This window comes from Oncorhynchus masou, chromosome 8 (assembly GCF_036934945.1).
Source record: "Oncorhynchus masou masou isolate Uvic2021 chromosome 8, UVic_Omas_1.1, whole genome shotgun sequence".
Lineage (NCBI taxonomy): Eukaryota > Metazoa > Chordata > Actinopteri > Salmoniformes > Salmonidae > Oncorhynchus > Oncorhynchus masou.
The window spans coordinates 38,044,706-38,064,715 of record NC_088219.1 but is presented as its reverse complement, the minus strand read 5'-3'; the positions used below and the strand labels follow the sequence as shown (position 1 = coordinate 38,064,715).

General features: G+C 41.7%; 1 pseudogene; it reads right to left on the bottom strand.

Annotated features, from left to right (window-relative positions):
• The window catches only part of LOC135543814 (dimethylglycine dehydrogenase, mitochondrial-like), a 53,768-nt pseudogene that overhangs the window by 10,519 nt on the left and 23,239 nt on the right, over window positions 1–20,010 (bottom strand).

Below are 20,010 nucleotides of genomic sequence, written 5' to 3'. Positions count from 1 at the left end.
TAGAGTAGCATGATGGTCCAGTAGTAGAGTAACATGATGGTCCAGTAGTAGTAGTGTAACATGATGGTCCAGTAGTAGTAGTAGTAGAGTAGCATGATGGTCCAGTAGTAGAGTAACATGATGGTCCAGTAGTAGTAGTGTAACATGATGGTCCAGTAGTAGTAGTGTAACATGATGGTCCAGTAGTAGTAGTGTAACATGATGGTCCAGTAGTAGTAGTGTAACATGATGGTCCAGTAGTAGCAGTAGTAGTGTAACATGGTGGTCCAGTAGTAGTTTAACATGATGGTCCAGTAGTAGCAGTAGTAGTGTAACATGATGATCCAGTAGTAGTAGTGTAACATAATGGTCCAGTAGTAGCAGTAGTAGTGTAACATGGTGGTCCAGTAGTAGCAGTAGTACTGTAACATGATGGTCCAGTAGTAGTGTAACATGATGGTCCAGTAGTAGTGTAACATGATGGTCCAGTAGTAGTAGTAGTAGTGTAACATGATGGTCCAGTAGTAGTAGTGTAACATGATGGTCCAGTAGTAGAGTAACATGATGGTCCAGTAGTAGTAGTGTAACATGATGGTCCAGTAGTAGCAGTAGTAGTGTAACATGATGGTCCAGTAGTAGCAGTAGTAGTGTAACATGATTGTCCTGTAGTAGTAGCAGTGTAAAATGATGGTCAAGTAGTAGTGTAAGATGATGGTCCAGTAGTAGCAGTAGTAGTGTAACATGATGGTCCAGTAGTAGCAGTAGTAGTGTAACATGATGGTCCAGTAGTAGCAGTAGTAGTGTAACATGATGGTCCAGTAGTAGCAGTAGTAGTGTAACATGATGGTCCAGTAGTAGTGTAACATGATGGTCCTGTAGTAGTAGCAGTGTAAAATGATGGTCCAGTAGTAGTGTAACATGGTGGTCCAGTAGTAGTGTAACATGGTGGTCCAGTAGTAGCAGTAGTAGTGTAACATGGTGGTCCAGTAGTAGTGTAACATGGTGGTCCAGTAGTAGCAGTAGTAGTGTAACATGGTGGTCCAGTAGTAGCAGTAGTAGTGTAAAATGATGGTCCAGTAGTAGTGTAACATGATGGTCCAGTAGTAGCAGTAGTAGTGTAACATGGTGGTCCAGTAGTAGTGTAACATGGTGGTCCAGTAGTAGTGTAACATAGGTGGTCCAGTAGTAGCAGTAGTGTAACATGTGGTCCAGTAGTAGTGTAGATGATGGTCCAGTAGTAGCAGTAGTAGTGTAACATGATGGTCCAGTAGTAGCAGTAGTAGTGTAACATGATGGTCCAGTAGTAGCAGTAGTAGTGTAACATGATGGTCCAGTAGTAGCAGTAGTAGTGTAACATGATGGTCCAGTAGTAGCAGTAGTAGTGTAACATGATGGTCCAGTAGTAGTAGTAGTGTAACATGATGGTCCAGTAGTAGTGTAACATGATGGTCCAGTAGTAGCAGTAGTAGTGTAACATGATGGTCCAGTAGTAGCAGTAGTAGTGTAACATGATGGTCCAGTAGTAGTAGTGTAACATGATGGTCCAGTAGTAGTATTAGTAGTAGAGAAACATGATGGTCCAGTAGTAGTGTAACATGATGGTCCAGTAGTAGTGTAAAATGATGGTCCAGTAGTAGTGTAACATGATTGTCCAATGGTAGCAGTAGTAGAGTAACATGATGGTCCAGTAGTAGCAGTAGTTGTGTAACATGATGGTCCAGGAGTAGAGTAACATGATGGTCCAGTAGTAGAGTAACATGATGGTCCAGTAGTTGTGTAACATGATGGTCCAGTAGTAGCAGTAGTAGAGTAACATGATGGTCCAGTAGTAGCAGTAGTAGAGTAACATGATGGTCCAGTAGTAGCAGTAATAGTGTAACATGATGGTCCAGTAGTAGTAGTAGTAGTAGTAGTGTAACATGATGGTCCAGTAGTAGTTTAACATGGTGGTCCAGTAGTAGCAGTAGTAGAGTAACATGATGGTCCAGTAGTAGCAGTAGTAGTGTAACATGATTGTCCAGTAGTAGTAGTCGTAGTAGTGTAACATGATGGTCCAGTAGTAGTTTAACATGATGGTCCAGTAGTAGCAGTAGTAGTGTAACATGACGGTCCAGTAGTAGCAGTACTAGTGTAACATGATGGTCCAGTAGTAGTAGTAGTAGTAGTGTAACATGATGGTCCATTGGTAGTGTAACATGATGGTCCAGTAGTAGCAGTAGTAGTAGTAGTGTAACATGGTGGTCCAGTAGTAGCAGTAGTAGTGTATCATGATTGTCCAGTAGTAGTAGTAGTGTAACATGATGGTCCAGTAGTAGTGTATCATGATTGTCCAGTAGTAGTAGTAGTAGTAGTAGTGTAACATGATGGTCCAGTGGTAGTGTAACATGATGGTCCAGTAGTAGCAGTAGTAGTAGTAGTGTAACATGGTGGTCCAGTAGTAGCAGTAGTAGTGTATCATGATTGTCCAGTAGCAGTAGTAGTGTAACATGATGGTCCAGTAGTAGCAGTAGTAGTGTAACATGATGGTCCAGTAGTAGTAGTGTAACATGATGGTCCAGTAGTAGTGTATCAGGATGGTCCAGTAGTAGTAGTAGCAGTAGTAGTGTAACATGATGGTCCAGTAGTAGCAGTAGTAGTGTAACATGATGGTCCAGTAGTAGCAGTAGTAGTGTAACATGATGGTCCAGTAGTAGTAGTGTAACATGATGGTCCAGTAGTAGTGTATCATGATTGTCCAGTAGTAGTAGTAGCAGTAGTAGTGTAACATGATGGTCCAGTAGTAGCAGTAGTAGTGTAACATGATGGTCCAGTAGTAGTAGTGTAACATGATGGTCCAGTAGTATGGCGGTAGTAGTGTAACATGATGGTCCAGTAGTAGTAGTAGTAGTGTAACATGATGGTCCAGTACTAGTGTAACATGATGGTCCAGTAGTAGTGTAACATAATGGTCCAGTAGTAGCAGTAGTAGTGTAACATGATGGTCCAGTAGTAGTAGTAGTAGTAGTGTAACATGATGGTCCAGTAGTAGTGTAACATGGTGGTCCAGTAGTAGTGTAACATGATTGTCCAATGGTAGCAGTAGTAGAATAGCATGATGGTCCAGTAGTAGCAGTAGTAGTGTAACATGATAGTCCAGTAGTAGTAGCGTAACATGATGGTCCAGTAGTAGCAGTAGTAGTGTAACATGATGGTCCAGTAGTAGTAGTGTAACATAATGGTCCAGTAGTAGTAGTGTAACATGATGGTCCAGTAGTAGTAGTAGTAGTAGTAGTAGTAGTAGTAGTGTAACATGATGGTCCAGTAGTAGTAGTAGTGTAACATGATGGTCCAGTAGTAGTGTAACATGATGGTCCAGTAGTAGTAGCAGTAGTAGTGTAACATGATAGTCCAGTAGTAGTAGCGTAACATGATGGTCCAGTAGTAGCAGTAGTAGTGTAACATGATGGTCCAGTAGTAGTAGTGTAACATAATGGTCCAGTAGTAGTAGTGTAACATGATGGTCCAGTAGTAGTAGTGTAACATGATGGTCCAGTAGTAGTAGTGTAACATGATGGTCCAGTAGTAGTGTAACATGATGGTCCAGTAGTAGTGTAACATGATGGTCCAGTAGTAGCAGTAGTAGTGTAACATGGTGGTCCAGTAGTAGTTTAACATGATGGTCCAGTAGTAGCAGTAGTAGTGTAACATGATGATCCAGTAGTAGTAGTGTAACATAATGGTCCAGTAGTAGCAGTAGTAGTGTAACATGGTGGTCCAGTAGTAGCAGTAGTACTGTAACATGATGGTCCAGTAGTAGTGTAACATGATGGTCCAGTAGTAGTGTAACATGATGGTCGAGTAGTAGTAGTAGTAGTGTAACATGAGGGTCCAGTAGTAGTAGTGTAACATGATGGTCCAGTAGTAGTGTAACATGATGGTCCAGTAGTAGTAGTGTAACATGATGGTCCAGTAGTAGTAGTGTAACATGATGGTCCATTAGTAGTAGTATTAGTAGTAGTAGTGTAACATGATGGTCCAGTAGCAGTAGTAGTAGTGTAACATGATGGTCCAGTAGTAGTGTAACATGATGGTCCAGTAGTAGCAGTAGTAGTGTAACATGATGGTCCAGTAGTAGCAGTAGTAGTGTAACATGGTGGTCCAGTAGTAGCAGTAGTACTGTAACATGGTGGTCCAGTAGTAGCAGTAGTAGTGTAACATGATGGTCCAGTAGTAGTGTAACATGATGGTCCTGTAGTAGTAGCAGTGTAAAATGATGGTCCAGTAGTAGTGTAACATGATGGTCCAGTAGTAGTGTAACATGGTGGTCCAGTAGTAGCAGTAGTAGTGTAACATGGTGGTCCAGTAGTAGTGTAACATGGTGGTCCAGTAGTAGTGTAACATGGTGGTCCAGTAGTAGCAGTAGTAGTGTAACATGGTGGTCCAGTAGTAGTGTAACATGGTGGTCCAGTAGTAGTGTAACATGGTGGTCCAGTAGTAGCAGTAGTAGTGTAACATGGTGGTCCAGTAGTAGTGTAACATGGTGGTCCAGTAGTAGCAGTAGTAGTGTAACATGGTGGTCCAGTAGTAGCAGTAGTAGTGTAACATGATGGTCCAGTAGTAGCAGTAGTAGTGTAACATGATGGTCCAGTAGTAGCAGTAGTAGTGTAACATGATGGTCCAGTAGTAGCAGTAGTAGTGTAACTTGATGGTCCAGTAGTAGCAGTAGTAGTGTAACATGATGGTCCAGTAGTAGTGTAACATGATTGTCCAATGGTAGCAGTAGTAGAGTAACATGATGGTCCAGTAGTAGCAGTAGTAGTGTAACATGATGGTCCAGTAGTAGTAGTGTAACATGATGGTCCAGTAGTAGTAGTGTAACATGATGGTCCAGTAGTAGTATTAGTAGTAGAGTAACATGATGGTCCAGTAGTAGTGTAACATGATGGTCCAGTAGTAGTGTAAAATGATGGTCCAGTAGTAGTGTAACATGATTGTCCAATGGTAGCAGTAGTAGAGTAACATGATGGTCCAGTAGTAGCAGTAGTTGTGTAACATGATGGTCCAGGAGTAGAGTAACATGATGGTCCAGTAGTTGTGTAACATGATGGTCCAGTAGTAGCAGTAGTAGAGTAACATGATGGTCCAGTAGTAGCAGTAGTAGAGTAACATGATGGTCCAGTAGTAGCAGTAATAGTGTAACATGATGGTCCAGTAGTAGTAGTAGTAGTAGTGTAACATGATGGTCCAGTAGTAGTTTAACATGGTGGTCCAGTAGTAGCAGTAGTAGAGTAACATGATGGTCCAGTAGTAGTAGTGTAACATGATGGTCCAGTAGTAGTAGTGTAACATGATGGTCCAGTAGTAGTTTAACATGATGGTCCAGTAGTAGCAGTAGTAGTGTAACATGACGGTCCAGTAGTAGCAGTACTAGTGTAACATGATGGTCCAGTAGTAGTAGTAGTAGTAGTGTAACATGATGGTCCATTGGTAGTGTAACATGATGGTCCAGTAGTAGCAGTAGTAGTGTAACATGATTGTCCAGTAGTAGTAGTAGTGTAACATGATGGTCCAGTAGTAGTAGTAGTAGTAGTGTAACATGATGGTCCAGTGGTAGTGTAACATGATGGTCCAGTAGTAGCAGTAGTAGTAGTAGTGTAACATGGTGGTCCAGTAGTAGCAGTAGTAGTGTATCATGATTGTCCAGTAGTAGTAGTAGTGTAACATGATGGTCCAGTAGTAGCAGTAGTAGTGTATCATGATGGTCCAGTAGTAGTAGTGTAACATGATGGTCCAGTAGTAGTGTAACATGATGGTCCAGTAGTAGTAGTAGCAGTAGTAGTGTAACATGATGGTCCAGTAGTAGCAGTAGTAGTGTAACATGATGGTCCAGTAGTAGCAGTAGTAGTGTAACATGATGGTCCAGTAGTAGTAGTAGTGTAACATGATGGTCCAGTAGTAGTGTATCATGATTGTCCAGTAGTAGTAGTAGCAGTAGTAGTGTAACATGATGGTCCAGTAGTAGCAGTAGTAGTGTAACATGATGGTCCAGTAGTAGTAGTAGTGTAACATGATGGTCCAGTAGTAGTGTAACATGATGGTCCAGTAGTAGTGTAACATGATGGTCCAGTAGTAGCGGTAGTAGTGTAACATGATGGTCCAGTAGTAGTAGTAGTAGTAGTGTAACATGATGGTCCAGTAGTAGTGTAACATGGTGGTCCAGTAGTAGTGTAACATGATTGTCCAATGGTAGCAGTAGTAGTAGTAGCATGATGGTCCAGTAGTAGCAGTAGTAGTGTAACATGATGGTCCAGTAGTAGTAGCGTAACATGATGGTCCAGTAGTAGTAGCGTAACATGATGGTCCAGTAGTAGTAGTGTAACATGATGGTCCAGTAGTAGTGTAACATGATGGTCCAGTAGTAGTAGTAGTGGTAGTAGTAGTAGTAGTAGTAGTAGTGTAACCTGATGGTCCAGTAGTAGCAGTAGTAGTGTAACATGATGGTCCAGTAGTAGTAGTGTAACATGATGGTCCAGTAGTAGTGGTGTAACATGATGGTCCAGTAGTAGCAGTGGTAGTGTAACATGATGGTCCAGTAGTAGCAGTAGTAGTGTAACATGATGGTCCAGTAGTAGTAGTGTAACATGATGGTCCAGTAGTAGTAGTGTAACATGATGGTCCAGTAGTAGTAGTGTAACATGATGGTCCAGTAGTAGTAGTGTAACATGATGGTCCAGTAGTAGTGTAACATGATGGTCCAGTAGTAGTAGTGTAACATGATGGTCCAGTAGTAGTGGTGTAACATGATGGTCCAGTAGTAGCAGTAGTAGTGTAACATGATGGTCCAGTAGTAGTGTAACATGATGGTCCAGTAGTAGTAGTGTAACATGATGGTCCAGTAGTAGTAGTGTAACATGATGGTCCAGTAGTAGTGTAACATGATGGTCCAGTAGTAGTAGTAGCAGTAGTAGTGTAACATGATGGTCCAGTAGTAGCAGTAGTAGTGTAACATGATGGTCCAGTAGTAGTGTAACATGATGGTCCAGTAGTAGTAGTGTAACATGGTGGTCCAGTAGTAGTAGTAGTAGTAGTAGTGTAACATGATGGTCCAGTAGTAGTGTAACATGATGGTCCAGTAGTAGTAGTGTAACATGGTGGTCCAGTAGTAGTAGTAGTAGTAGTAGTAGTAGTGTAACATGATGGTCCAGTAGTAGTGTAACATGGTGGTCCAGTAGTAGCAGTAGTAGTGTAACATGGTGGTCCAGTAGTAGCAGTTGTAGAGTAACATGATGGTCCAGTAGTAGCAGTATTAGTGTAACATGATGGTCCAGTAGTTGTGTAACATGATGGTCCAGTAGTTGTGTAACATGATGGTCCAGTAGTTGTGTAACATGATGGTCCAGTAGTTGTGTAACACGGTGGTCCAGTAGTAGTGTATCATGATGGTCCAGTAGTAGTGTAACATGATGGTCCAGTAGTAGCAGTAGTAGTGTAACATGATGGTCCAGTAGTAGCAGTAGTAGTGTAACATGATGGTCCAGTAGTAGCAGTAGTAGTTTAACATGATGGTCCAGTAGTAGTGTAACATGATGGTCCAGTAGCAGCAGTAGTAGTGTAACATGATGGTCCAGTAGTAGTAGTGTAACATGGTGGTCCAGTAGTAGCAGTAGTAGAGTAACATGATGGTCCAGTAGTAGCAGTAGTAGTGTAACATGATGGTCCAGTAGTTGTGTAACATGATGGTCCAGTAGTAGAGTTAAACATGATGGTCCAGTAGTAGCAGTAGTAGTGTAACATGATGGTCCAGTAGTTGTGCAACATGATGGTACAGTAGTAGTGTAACATGATGGTCCAGTATTAGCAGTAGTAGAGTAACATGATGGTCCAGTAGTAGAGTAACATGATGGTCCAGTAGTAGTGTAACATGATGGTCCAGTAGTAGTGTAACATGATGGTCCTGTATTAACAGTAGTAGAGTAACATGATGGTCCAGTAGTAGTAGTAGTAGAGTAACATGATGGTCCAGTAGTAGTGTAACATGATGGTCCAGTAGTAACAGTAGTAGTGTAACATGATGGTCCAGTATTAGCAGTAGTAGAGTAACATGATGGTCCAGTAGTAGAGTAACATGATGGTCCAGTAGTAGTGTAACATGATGGTCCAGTAGTAGTGTAACATGATGGTCCAGTAGTAGTGTAACATGATGGTCCAGTAGTAGTAGTAGTAGTAGAGTAGCATGATGGTCCTGTATTAACAGTAGTAGTAGTAGTAGTGTAACATGATGGTCCAGTAGTAGTAGTAGTAGAGTAACATGGTGGTCCAGTAGTAGTAGTAGTAGAGTAACATGATGGTCCAGTAGTAGTGTAACATGATGGTCCAGTAGTAGTAGTAACATGATTGTCCAGTAGTAGTGTAACATGATGGTCCAGCAGTAGTGTAACATGATGGTCCAGTAGTAGTAGTAGTAGAGTAACATGATGGTCCAGTAGTAGTAGTAGTAGAGTAACATGATGATCCAGTAAATCAAATCAAATCAAATCAAGTAGTATTTATAGTAGTGTAATCATGATATCTCAAAGTGCTGTACAGAAACCCAGCCTAAAACCCCAAACAGCAAGCAATGAGGTGTAGAAGCACGGTGGCTAGGAAAAACTCCCTAGAAAAGCCAAAAGTAGGAAGAAACCTGATGGAACCAGGTATGTGGGGTGGCCAGTAGTCTTCTGGCTGTGCCGGTAGTAGAGATTATAACAGATGGCCAAGATGTTCAAATGTTCATAAATGACCAGCATGGTAACATGATGGTCCAATAATAAGGCAGAACAGTTGAAACTGGAGCAGTAGCACGGCCAGGTGGAGTGGGACATGATGGTCATCATGTCAAGTAGTCCTGGGGCATGGTCCTAGGGTCCAGTTCAGTTGAAACTGGAGCAGCAGCACGGCCAGGTGGACTGGGGACAGCAAGTAGTCATCATGTCAGGTAGTCCTGGGGCATGGTCCTAGGGCTCAGGTCCTCCGAGTAGAGAGAAGGATGAATTAGAGAACGCACACTTAGATTCAACAGGACACCGATGGACAGGAGAAGTAGTCCAGATATAACATGACCCCAGTCCACATAAACTACTGCAGCATAAATACTGAAGGCTGAGACAGGATGGTCCAGGAGTACACTAGTGGTAACATGATGGTCCCGGACAGGGCCAAACAGGAAGGTAACCCCACCCACTATGCCAAAGCACAGCCCCCACACCACTGGATGGATATCTTCAACCACCAACTTACCATCCTGAGACAAAGCTAGTATAGTAAAGATGGTCCAGTAGCCACGGCACAACCCAAGTAGCGTAACATGATGGATGACCACATCAGTGAATCAACCCACTAGGTGACGCACCCCCTCAGGGACGGCATGAGAGAGCCCCAGCAAGCCAGTGACTCAGCCCCTGTAATAGGGTTAGAGGCAGAGGTCCCAGTGGTTTAACATGGTGGTCCAGCCAGGCAGAGTACAGTAAATGGTGGTTCAGTTGCTCCAGAGCCTAGTGTTACCTTCCCACTCCTGGTCCAGACTACACTCAATCATATGACCCACTGAACATGATGAGTCTTCAGTAAAGACTTAAATGATGGACCGTAGTTTGCGTCTCTGACATGGGTAACATGATGGTTCCATAAAATGGAGCTCTATAGGAGAAAGATGCCTCCAGCTGTTTGCTTAGAAGTAGTAGTGTAACATCTAGGGACAATTAGGATGGTCGTCTTGTGACCGTAGCGTAACATGAGGTATGTCGGCAGACCAAATCAGAGAGATAGGTAGGAGCAAGCCCATGCAATGTCCAGTAGGTTAGCAGTAAAACCTTGAAATCAGCCCTTGCTTTGACAGGAAGCCAGTGTAGGGAGGCTAGCACTGGAGTAATATGATCAAATTTTGGTTCTAGTCAGTAGCAGCCGTATTTAGCACTAACTGAAGTTTATTTAGTGCTTTATCCGTGTATCGGAAAGTGCATTGTCCAGTAGTCTAACCTAGAAGTGACAAAAGCATGGATTAGTTTTAGTGTATCATTTTTGGACAGAAAGTTTCTGATTTTTGCAATGTTAGTAGATGGAAAAAAGCTGTCCATGAAATGGTCTTGATATGTTCTTCAAAAGATGGAGATCAGGGTCCAGAGTAACATGATGGTCCAGTCACAGTTTTATTTGAGATGACTGTACAACCATTAAGATTAATTGTCAGATTCAACAGAAGATCTCTTTGTTTCTTGGGACCTAGAACAAGCATCTCTGTTTTATCCAGTAGTAAAAGTAGAAAGTTTGCTGCCATCCACTTCCTTATGTCTGAAACACATGCTTCTAGCGAGGCAATTTTGGGGCTTCACCATGTTTCATTGAAATGTACATGCTGTGTATCAGCATAGCAGTGAAAGTTAACATTATGGTCCAATAACATCCCCAAGAGGTAAAATATATAGTGAAAACAACAGCGGTCCTAGTACGGAACCTTGAGGTAGAAATTTACAGTTGATTTGTCAGAGGACAAACCATCCACAGAGACAAACTGATATCTTTCCGAGTAGATAAGATCTAAACCAGGCCAGAACTTGTAGTGTAACCAATGATGGTTTCCAATCTCTCCAAAAGAATGTGGTGATCGATGGTATCAAAAGCAGCACTAAGGTCTAGGACATGATGGACAGATGCAGAGCCTCGGTCCGATGCCATTAAAATGTCATTTACCACCTTCACAAGTGCCGTCTCAGTGCTATGATGGGGTCTAAAACCAGAGAAGCAGTTTCATATACATTGTTTGTCTTCAGGAAGGCAGTGAGTTGCTGAGTAACAGCCTTTTCTAAGATTTTTGAGAGGAATGGAAGATTCGATATAGGTCCGATAGTTTTTTATATTTGATGGTCCAGTTTGGCTTTTTCAAGAGAGGCTTTATTACTGTAACTTTTAGTGAGTTTGGTACACATCCGGTGGATAGAGAGCCGTTTATTATGTTCAACATAGGAGGGCCAAGCACAGGAACAGCTCTTTCAGTAGTTTAGTTGGAATATGGTCCAGTAAGCAGCTTGTAGTTTAGAGGCCATGATTATTTTCATCATTGTGTCAAGAGATATAGTACTAAAACACTTGATGCGTCTCTCTTGATCCTAGGTCCAACATGAGTTGTGCAGACTCAGGACAACTGAGCTTTGAAGGAATACGCAGATTTAAGGAGGAGTCTGTAATTTGTAATAATCATAATTTTTTCCTCAAAGAAGTTCATGAATTTATCAGTGCTAAAGTGAAAGTCATCCTCTCATGGGGAATGCTGCTTTTTAGTTAGCTTTGCGACCGTATCAAGTAGGAATTTTGTATTGTTCTTATGATGGTCAGTAGTCAGTAGTGTAAGTTAGTAAAAGTAGGATGATCGAGCAGCAGTAAGGGCTCTTCCAGTACTGCAGTAGTACTGTCATGATGGTCCAGCTAGACGGAAGACTTCCAGTTAGTGTGGCGCCATTTCCGTTCCAATTTTCTGGAAGCTTGCTTCAGAGCTAGTATTTTCATGTGTCCAGGGAGCTAGTTTCTTATGAGAAATGTTTTTAGTTTTTAGGGTAGTGCAACTGCATCTAGGGTAGTAGGTTAAATTGAGTTCCTCAGTTAGGTAGTTAACATGATTTTTGTCCTCTGGTGTCATTGGGTAGACAGAGGGTAAATCTGGAAGGACATCAAGGAATCTTTGTGTTGTCTGTGAATTTATAGCACGACTTTTGATGTTCCTTGTTGGTCTGAGCAGTATTTGTTGCAATAGTAGTGTAAAATGGTGGTCCGATAGTCCTGGATTATGAGGAAAAACATTAAGATCCACAACATTTATTCCATGGGACAAAACTAGTCCAGCGTATGTGTAACAGTGAGTGGGTCCAGTAGACATGTTGGACAAAACCCAGTGAGTCATGATGGTCCAGTAGCCTTAGCAGTAGTGGGTCTGTGGACTTTTCCAGTAGTATTAAAGTCACCAAAGATTAGAATAGTATCTGCTATGACTACAGTAGTAGTGTAACATGATGGTCCAGTAGTAGCAGTAGTAGTGTAACATGATGGCCAGTAAGTAGTAGCTATAAAAAGTGATTGAGTAGGCTAGTAGTAGATTTCATGACTAGAAGCTCAAATGATGGTCCATTTTTTTTAGTGTAACATTGAAATTTGCTATCGTAAATGTTAGCAACACCTCCGTTGTAACATGGGATGTAGTGGGATATGGTCACTAGTGTAGCCAGGAGGTGAGGCCTCATGATAGTCCAGTAGTAGTAGTAGTGTAACATGATGGTCCAGTAGTAGTAGTAGTGTAACATGATGGTCCAGTAGTAGTGTAACATGATGGTCCAGTAGTAGTGTAACATGATGGTCCAGTAGTAGTGTAACATGATGGTCCAGTAGTAGTGTAACATGATGGTCCAGTAGTAGTGTAACATGATGGTCCAGTAGTAGAGTAACATGATGGTCCAGTAGTAGTAGTAGTAGAGTAACATGATGGTCCAGTAGTAGTGAAACATGATGGTCCAGTAGTAGTAGTGTAACATGATGGTCCAGTAGTAGTGTAACATGATGGTCCTAGTATTAACAGTAGTAGTGTAACATGATGGTCCAGTAGTAGTAGTAGTAGTGTAACATGATGGTCCAGTAGTAGTAGTAGTAGTAGAGTAGCATGATGGTCCTGTATTAACAGTAGTAGTAGTAGTAGTGTAACATGATGGTCCAGTAGTAGTAGTAGTAGAGTAACATGGTGGTCCAGTAGTAGTAGTAGTAGAGTAACATGATGGTCCAGTAGTAGTGTAACATGATGGTCCAGTAGTAGTAGTAGTAGTGTAACATGATGGTCCAGTAGTAGAGTAACATGATGGTCCAGTAGTAGAGTAACATGATGGTCCAGTAGTAGAGTAACATGATGGTCCAGTAGTAGAGTAGCATGATGGTCCTGTATTAACAGTAGTAGAGTAACATGATGGTCCAGTAGTAGAGTAACATGATGGTCCAGTAGTAGAGTAACATGATGGTCCAGTAGTAGTGTAACATGATGGTCCAGTAGTAGTGTAACATGATGGTCCAGTAGTAGTGTAACATGATGGTCCAGTAGTAGTGTAACATGATGGTCCAGTAGTAGCAGTAGTAGAGTAACATGATGGTCCAGTAGTAGAGTAACATGATGGTCCAGTAGTAGTGTAACATGATGGTCCAGTAGTAGTGTAACATGATGGTCCATCAGTAGTGTAACATGATGGTCCAGTAGTAGTGTAACATGATGGTCCAGTAGTAGTAGTAGTAGTAGAGTAACATGATGGTCCAGTAGTCCAGTAGTAGTGTAACATGATGGTCCAGTAGTAGTGTAACATGATGGTACAGTAGTAGTGTAACATGATGGTCCAGTAGTAGCAGTAGTAGTGTAACATGATGGTCCAGTAGTAGTGCAACATGATGGTACAGTAGTAGTGTAACATGATGGTCCAGTAGTAGCAGTAGTAGTAACATGATGGTCCAGTAGTTGTGCAACATGATGGTAGTAGTAGTTGTGCAACATGATGGTACAGTAGTAGTGTAACATGATGGTCCAGTAGTTGCAGTAGTAGAGTAACATGATGGTCCAGTAGTAGTAGTAACATGATGGTCCAGTATTAGTAGTAGTAGTAGTGTAACATGATGGTCCAGTAGTAGTGTAACATGATGGTCCAGTATTAACAGTAGTAGTAGTAACATGATGGTCCAGTAGTAGTAGTAACATGATGGTCCAGTAGTAGTAGTAGTAGTGTAACATGATGGTCCAGTAGTAGTGTAACATGATGGTCCAGTAGTAGCAGTAGTAGAGTAACATGATGGTCCAGTAGTAGCAGTAGTAGAGTAACATGATGGTCCAGTAGTAGAGTAACATGATGGTCCAGTAGTAGTGTAACATGATGGTCCAGTAGTAGTAGTGTAACATGGTGGTCCAGTAGTAGTAGTAGTAGTAGTAGTAGTAGTAGTAGTGTAACATGATGGTCCAGTAGTAGTGTAACATGGTGGTCCAGTAGTAGCAGTAGTAGTGTAACATGGTGGTCCAGTAGTAGCAGTTGTAGAGTAACATGATGGTCCAGTAGTAGCAGTATTAGTGTAACATGATGGTCCAGTAGTTGTGTAACATGATGGTCCAGTAGTTGTGTAACACGGTGGTCCAGTAGTAGTGTATCATGATGGTCCAGTAGTGTGTAACACGGATGGTCCAGTAGTAGTGTATCATGATGGTCCAGTAGTAGTGTAACATGATGGTCCAGTAGTAGCAGTAGTAGTGTAACATGATGGTCCAGTAGTAGCAGTAGTAGTGTAACATGATGGTCCAGTAGTAGTTTAACATGATGGTCCAGTAGTAGTGTAACATGATGGTCCAGTAGCAGTAGTAGTAGTGTAACATGATGGTCCAGTAGTAGTAGTGTAACATGATGGTCCAGTAGTAGCAGTAGTAGTAGTAACATGATGGTCCAGTAGTAGCAGTAGTAGTGTAACATGATGGTCCAGTAGTTGTGTAACATGATGGTCCAGTAGTAGAGTTAAACATGATGGTCCAGTAGTAGCAGTAGTAGTGTAACATGATGGTCCAGTAGTTGTGCAACATGATGGTACAGTAGTAGTGTAACATGATGGTCCAGTATTAGCAGTAGTAGAGTAACATGATGGTCCAGTAGTAGAGTAACATGATGGTCCAGTAGTAGTGTAACATGATGGTCCAGTAGTAGAGTAACATGATGGTCCAGTAGTAGTAGTAGTAGAGTAACATGATGGTCCAGTAGTAGTAGTAGTAGAGTAACATGATGGTCCAGTAGTAGTGAAACATGATGGTCCAGTAGTAACAGTAGTAGAGTAACATGATGGTCCAGCATTAGCAGTAGTAGAGTAACATGATGGTCCAGTAGTAGTGTAACATGATGGTCCATCAGTAGTGTAACATGATGGTCCAGTAGTAGTGTAACATGATGGTCCAGTAGTAGTGTAACATGATGGTCCAGTAGTAGAGTAACATGATGGTCCAGTAGTAGTAGTAGTAGAGTAACATGATGGTCCAGTAGTAGTAGTAGTAAGTAACATGATGGTCCAGTAGTAGTAGTAGTGTAACATGATGGTCCAGTAGTAGTAGTAGTGTAACATGATGGTCCAGTAGTAGTGTAACATGATGGTCCAGTAGTAGTAGTAGTAGTGTAACATGATGGTCCAGTAGTAGTGTAACATGATGGTCCAGTAGTAGTGTAACATGATGGTCCAGTAGTAGTAGTAGTAGAGTAACATGATGGTCCAGTAGTAGTAGTAGTAGAGTAACATGATGGTCCAGTAGTAGTAGTAGTAGAGTAACATGATGGTCCAGTAGTAGTAGTAGTGTAACATGATGGTCCAGTAGTAGAGTAACATGATGGTCCAGTATTAGCAGTAGTAGAGTAACATGATGGTCCAGTAGTAGTGTAACATGATGGTCCAGTAGTAGTGTAACATGATGGTCAAGTAGTAGAGTAACATGATGGTCCAGTAGTAGAGTAACATGATGGTCCATAGTAGTGTAACATGATGGTCCAGTAGTAGTGTAACATGATGGTCCAGTAGTAGTGTAACATGATGGTCCAGTAGTAGAGTAGCATGATGGTCCTGTATTAACAGTAGTAGAGTAACATGATGGTCCAGTAGTGGTAGTAGTAGTAGTAGTAGTAGTGTAACATGATGGTCCAGTAGTAGTGTAACATGGTGGTCCAGTAGTAGCAGTAGTAGTGTAACATGATGGTCCAGTAGTAGTAGTAGTAGTGTAACATGATGGTCCAGTAGTAGAGTAACATGATGGTCCAGTAGTAGTAGTGTAACATGATGGTCCAGTAGTAGTAGTAGAGTAACATGATGGTCCAGTAGTAGTGTAACATGATGGTCCAGTAGTAGAGTAACATGATGGTCCAGTAGTAGTAGTGTAACATGATGGTCCAGTAGTAGTAGTAGTAGAGTAGGATGATGGTCCAGTAGTAGTGTAACATGATGGTCCAGTAGTAGTGTAACATGATGGTCCAGTATTAGCAGTAGTAGAGTAACATGATGGTCCAGTAGTAGAGTAACATGATGGTCCAGTAGTAGTGTAACATGATGGTCCAGTAGTAGTGTAACATGATGGTCCAGTACTAGCAGTAGTGAGTAACATGATGGTCCAGTAGTAGTGTAACATGATGGTCCAGTAGTAGTAGTAGTAGAGTAACATGATGGTCCAGTAGTAGTAGTAGTAGAGTAACATGATGGTCCAGTAGTAGTGAAACATGATGGTCCAGTAGTAGTGTAACATGATGGTCCAGTAGTAGTAGTAGTAGTAGAGTAACATGATGGTCCAGTAGTAGCAGTAGTAGTGTAACATGATGGTCCAGTAGTTGTGTAACATGATGGTCCAGTAGTAGAGTTAAACATGATGGTCCAGTAGTAGCAGTAGTAGTGTAACATGATGGTCCAGTAGTTGTGCAACATGATGGTACAGTAGTAGTGTAACATGATGGTCCAGTATTAGCAGTAGTAGAGTAACATGATGGTCCAGTAGTAGAGTAACATGATGGTCCAGTAGTAGTGTAACATGATGGTCCAGTAGTAGTGTAACATGATGGTCCAGTAGTAGTAGTAGAGTAACATGATGGTCCAGTAGTAGTAGTAACATGATGGTCCAGTAGTAGTAGTAGTAGTAGCATGATGGTCCAGTAGTAGTGTAACATGATGGTCCAGTATTAACAGTAGTAGAGTAACATGATGGTCCAGTAGTAGAGTAACATGATGGTCCAGTATTAGTAGTAGTAGTAGAGTAACATGATGGTCCAGTAGTAGTGTAACATGATGGTCCAGTAGTAGTAGTAGTAGAGTAACATGATGGTCCAGTAGTAGAGTAACATGATGGTCCAGTAGTAGAGTAACATGATGGTCCAGTAGTAGTGTAACATGATGGTCCAGTAGTAGTGTAACATGATGGTCCATCAGTAGTGTAACATTATGGTCCAGTAGTAGTGTAACATGATGGTCCAGTAGTAGTAGTAGTAGTGTAACATGATGGTCCAGTAGTAGTAGTAGTAGTGTAACATGATGGTCCAGTAGTAGTAGTAGTAGTGTAACATGATGGTCCAGTAGTAGAGTAACATGATGGTCCAGTAGTAGAGTAACATGATGGTCCAGTAGTAGAGTAACATGATGGTCCAGTAGTAGTGTAACATGATGGTCCAGTAGTAGTGTAACATGATGGTCCAGTAGTAGTGTAACATGATGGTCCAGTAGTAGAGTAACATGATGGTCCAGTAGTAGCAGTAGTAGAGTAACATGATGGTCCAGTAGTAGCAGTAGTAGTAGTAGTAGTAGTGTAACATGATGGTCCAGTAGTAGTGTAACATGATGGTCCAGTAGTAGTAGCAGTGTAACATGATGGTCCAGTAGTAGTGTAACATGATGGTCCAGTAGTAGTGTAACATGATGGTCCAGTAGTAGTGTAACATGATGGTCCATCAGTAGTGTAACATTATGGTCCAGTAGTAGTGTAACATGATGGTCCAGTAGTAGTAGTAGTGTAACATGATGGTCCAGTAGTAGTGTAACATGATGGTCCAGTAGTAGTGTAACATGATGGTCCATCAGTAGTGTAACATTATGGTCCAGTAGTAGTGTAACATGATGGTCCAGTAGTAGTAGTAGTAGAGTTGCATGATGGTCCTGTATTAACAGTAGTAGAGTAACATGATGGTCCAGTAGTAGTGTAACATGATGGTCCAGTAGTAGTGTAACATGATGGTCCAGTAGTAGTGTAACATGATGGTCCATCAGTAGTGTAACATTATGGTCCAGTAGTAGTGTAACATGATGGTCCAGTAGTAGTAGTAGTAGAGTAACATGATGGTCCAGTAGTAGCAGTAGTAGTGTAGGTACATAAGCGTCCGGGTTAGAGTCCCGCTCCTTGAAAATGTCAGCTCTTTAGTTCAGGGCGGACGTTGCCTGTAATCCATAGCTTCTGGTTGGGGTATGTACTTACGGTCACAGTGGGGACGACGTCATCAATGCACTTATTCATAAAGCCAGTGACTGATGTGGTGTACTCCTCAATGCCATCGGAAGAATCCCGTTAGTAGTGTCATACTTGTATTGATTGACTGATTGACCGGGTATCTTACTTGTACAGTGCCTTGCGAAAGTATCCGGCCCCCTTGAACTTTGCGACCTTTTGCCACATTTCAAACATGAAGATATAAAACTGTATTTTTTTGTGAAGAATCAACAACAAGTGGGACACAATCATGAAGTGGAACGACATTTATTGGATATTTCAAACTTTTTTAACAAATCAAAAACTGAAAAATTGGGCGTGCAAAATTATTCAGCCCCTTTACTTTCAGTGCAGCAAACTCTCTCCAGAAGTTCAGTGAGGATCTCTGAATGATCCAATGTTGACCTAAATTACTAATGATGATAAATACAATCCACCTGTGTGTAATCAAGTCTCCGTATAAATGCACCTGCACTGTGATAGTCTCAGAGGTCCGTTAAAAGCGCAGAGAGCATCATGAAGAACAAGGAACACACCAGGCAGGTCCGAGATACTTTTGTGAAGAAGTTTAAAGCCGGATTTGGATACAAAAAGATTTCCCAAGCTTTAAACATCCCAAGGAGCACTGTGCAAGCGATAATATTGAAATGGAAGGAGTATCAGATCTACCAAGACCTGGCCGTCCCTCTAAACTTTCTAAACTTTCAGCTCATACAAGGAGAAGACTGATCAGAGATGCAGCCAAGAGGCCCATGATCACTCTGGATGAACTGCAGAGATCTACAGCTGAGGTGGGAGACTCTGTCCATAGGACAACAATCAGTCGTATATTGCACAAATCTGGCCTTTATGGAAGAGCAGCAAGAAGAAAGCCATTTCTTAAAGATATCCATAAAAAGTGTTGTTTAAAGTTTGCCACAAGCCACCTGGGAGACACACCAAACATGTGGAAGAAGGTGCTCTGGTCAGATGAAACCAAAATTTAACTTTTTGGCAACAATACAAAACGTTATGTTTGGCGTAAAAGCAACACAGCTCATCAGCCTGAACACCTCATCCCCACTGTCAAACATGGTGGTGGCAGCATCATGGTTTGGGTCTGCTTTTCTTCAGCAGGGACAGGGAAGATGGTTAAAATTGATGGGAAGATGGATGGAGCCAAATACAGGACCATTCTGGAAGAAAGCCTGATGGAGTCTGCAAAAGACCTGAGACTGGGACGGAGATTTGTCTTCCAACAAGACAATGATCCAAAACATAAAGCAAAATCTACAATGGAATGGTTCAAAAATAAACATATCCAGGTGTTAGAATAGCCAAGTCAAAGTCCAGACCTGAATCCAATCGAGAATCTGTGGAAAGAACTGAAAACTGCTGTTCACAAATGCTCTCCATCCAACCTCACTGAGCTCGAGCTGTTTTGCAAGGAGGAATGGGAAAAAATTTCAGTCTCTCGATGTGCAAAACTGATAGAGACATACCCCAAGCGACTTACAGCTGTAATCGCAGCAAAAGGTGGCGCTACAAAGTATTAACTTAAGGGGGCTGAATAATTTTGCACGCCCAATTTTTCCGTTTTTGATTTGTTCATTTTTTTTGAAATATCCAAAAAATGTCGTTCCACTTCATGATTGTGTCCCACTTGTTGTTGATTCTTCACAAAAAAATACAGTTTTATATCTTTATGTTTGAAGCCTGAAATGTGGCAAATGGTTGCAAAGTACAAGGGGGCCGAATACCTTCGCAAGGCACTGTATCCTGTATCCAGGCTTATAGAACCAGTGTGGTCTTTCCCAGCCAGCATGGAAGCCCATGGAAGCCTTACCCTTTAGTAGCTCATACACACCACTGATCCTGTGGGTCGGACGGCCCGCAAAACGTTCCTCTTTAGAGTAGCCTGCTGAGGGAGGGAGGGAGATAGAAATTCAAGCATAAATTTTCAACATTCTTTAGTAAACATGCCTTTACTTCAACCAGTAAAGATATCCCATTCATTCAGTTGGACCATGTCGTAATGCCTTTTG